Source organism: Megalops cyprinoides, chromosome 16 (genome assembly GCF_013368585.1).
Source record: "Megalops cyprinoides isolate fMegCyp1 chromosome 16, fMegCyp1.pri, whole genome shotgun sequence".
In the NCBI taxonomy this organism is placed as follows: Eukaryota; Metazoa; Chordata; class Actinopteri; order Elopiformes; family Megalopidae; genus Megalops; species Megalops cyprinoides.
In genome coordinates this window covers 32671552-32674051 of record NC_050598.1, presented here as the reverse complement: position 1 = coordinate 32674051, position 2500 = coordinate 32671552, and the positions used below count along the sequence as shown (strand labels likewise).

The window sequence follows — 2500 nt, the reverse complement described above, 5'->3', positions numbered from 1 at the left end:
GAGCGGAGAGGTAGGTCAATCTGTCTGTCAACCCGGCAACGACCAATCATGTTTAAGAGAAACTCTGCTGTGAATTCTAAATATAGGAACATGGTCAATAAAAAAAAACAAGGTCAATAATGTTATGTGAATGCGTTTGTAAAAATTTAAGTGTGTGATTAGAGTATGTTTGCGTGTGTGTATGTGTATGCATGTGAGAATGAGAATGTGTGTGTGTGTGTGTGTGTGTGTGTGTGTGTGTGTGTGAGCGTGCGTGTGTCTATGAGTGAATGTGTGCGCATGTATGTGTGTGATAGTACCTCTGCGCAGTAGGGGACAGGTCTTGCAGGTGGACACCAGCTTGACGGATGTGGCTTTGCCTGCCTGGACAGTGCTCAGACGGCCAGCTTTATAAGCCTTGAGGAGGGAGACGCTGACCTGCACACTGCCCCTCGAACCCGGTGCCAGGTCTATCACCTTCCCCGTGATCACTGAGGGACAGGGAGGGAGGGAATGGGGAACAAGAATTGGTGTGGTTGTTAACCTTTTGAGAAACTGAATTTTGTTTCAAGAAATGCATGTGAGTAAGTGAGGAAAAACTGAATTTCTGATCACATGATTCAGCTCTGAGCACTGATTGGCTGCCGGTGCGTCACTCTTTTTCTGTTGCTGGAAAGCTGTCCGTTACTGTGCCGCGCTGCCCATGACATCAGCAGCAGCAGCGGATACCCACGCAGCCTCTGTGCTGGCGTGAACACCGCACTGTGAACACGCAGCCATTCTGTACCAACACGTAGGGACAGAGAGGTGGGGAAGGGAGCAGGGAGGAGGGGAGGTCTCCCGTGTCATCACTGTGAGACACGGTGCTATCTGCGACTCACCAAACCCGCTGGAGCAGAAGCTGGTCTGGATGGTGCCATTTGTCTTACAGGTCTGAGGACAGACAGGGTTCAGAGGTGTTGCTGTAACACAAATGCACATGTGTCAGCACAACACACACACACGCGCACACACACCTGGCTGGCATGCCATAAATAAATATACACACAAAACGAGCACTGCACACGTAAGTGTAGCGTGGAATCAGAGACGCTGCTGCTGTATCCCTGGGTGAGGTACTTAACCCTGTCTAAATGAATACAGCTGTAAATCGCTCTGGGTAAGAGTTTCTGCTCAATGACAATAATGTAATGTAATGCAATTCAACACAGACACATAATAAACATAATCAAAATAACACAGTCAGAAGTAAGACATAAATACTGTCACAAACACCCGACAGAAGTGTGCAGAAGGTTCAGCTCTATCTGTGGCCTAAAAATCACACCAGCACATATCCAGTCATACCATCCACACAGACGAGCCCTGATCCCAGAACAGTACCCAGAGACAAGGCCCCTCACTAACACAGCATGACCTTATCCCAGAACAGTACCCAGAGACACTGCCATTCACTAATGCCCCAACACACTGAATTACTGACATACCGATGCATTGGTCCAATTACACACTGACTTACTGACATACTAATGCACTGGCTCAATGACACACTGGCACTCAATTGACACGCCAACTCGCTGTCACACTGAACTGACAACACTCTAACTCACACTTCTCAGGTGCCCCAGGACCTTTCGCTGGTGTCCCAGTGCGGTTCTGACCCGGCTTGCTTGCTCCTGCTGTCACTTTTGGCTGGGCTTTGGTGCTGGGCTTAGGTGTAGCTTTGGTACCAGGTTTGGTTTGCGGTCTTGCACCAGGTTTGGGGGTGACTTTGGTACCGGGTTTTGGGGTGGGTTTAGTACCAGGTTTAGGAGGAGATTTGACACCAGGTTTAGGGGTAGGTTTGGTCCTGGGTTTTAGGGTGGGTTTGACACCAGGTTTGGGTTTGGTGCCAGGTTTAGGAGTAGGCTTGGCACCAGGTTTAGGGACAGGTTTGGTGCCAGGTTTAGGAGTAGGTTTGGTACTGGGTTTGGGTGTGGCTTTGACACCAGGTTTAGGAGCAGGTTTGGTACTAGGCTTTGGGGTAGGTTTGGTGCTGAGTTTGGTAGTGGGTCTGGCAGGTTTGGGCTTGGGTGTGGGCTTGGCTGGGGGTTTGACCCTCGGTTTGGATGTGGGTTTGGCAGCCGGTCGGGCAGCTGGTCTGGGTTTGGGATGTGGGGGGGGCAAAACAGGTCTGGTGGATCCCGCATCCACTTGGGGTCCCTGTGCGATGTCATTCCCCACGGTGGGGGCCTTGGACCCACGGGGGATGCTGGAGTAGATGGCTTTGAATCCGTCAGAGGTCACACTGAGGTCGGACACAAACTGGATCAGGAGTTCGTTCCCATTAGTCACTATGTTTCTGTGGGAGCAGACAGAGGGAGCATGAGGAGAAAGGCGCAAGAGAACAGTGCAAAGGCCTGAGCAAGGAGAAATAATGAAGAGCTGGTGGGGAGGGTGGGGTCAAGAGCTAGATTGTTACTAAAATGAGAAATTTGGGCAGAGGAATGTGAATGCTGGATATCATCACCTTTAAAAGTAC

General features: G+C 50.4%; 1 pseudogene; it reads right to left on the bottom strand.

Annotated features, from left to right (window-relative positions):
- Positions 1-2500, bottom strand: part of LOC118790700 — a 9752-nt pseudogene that overhangs the window by 195 nt on the left and 7057 nt on the right.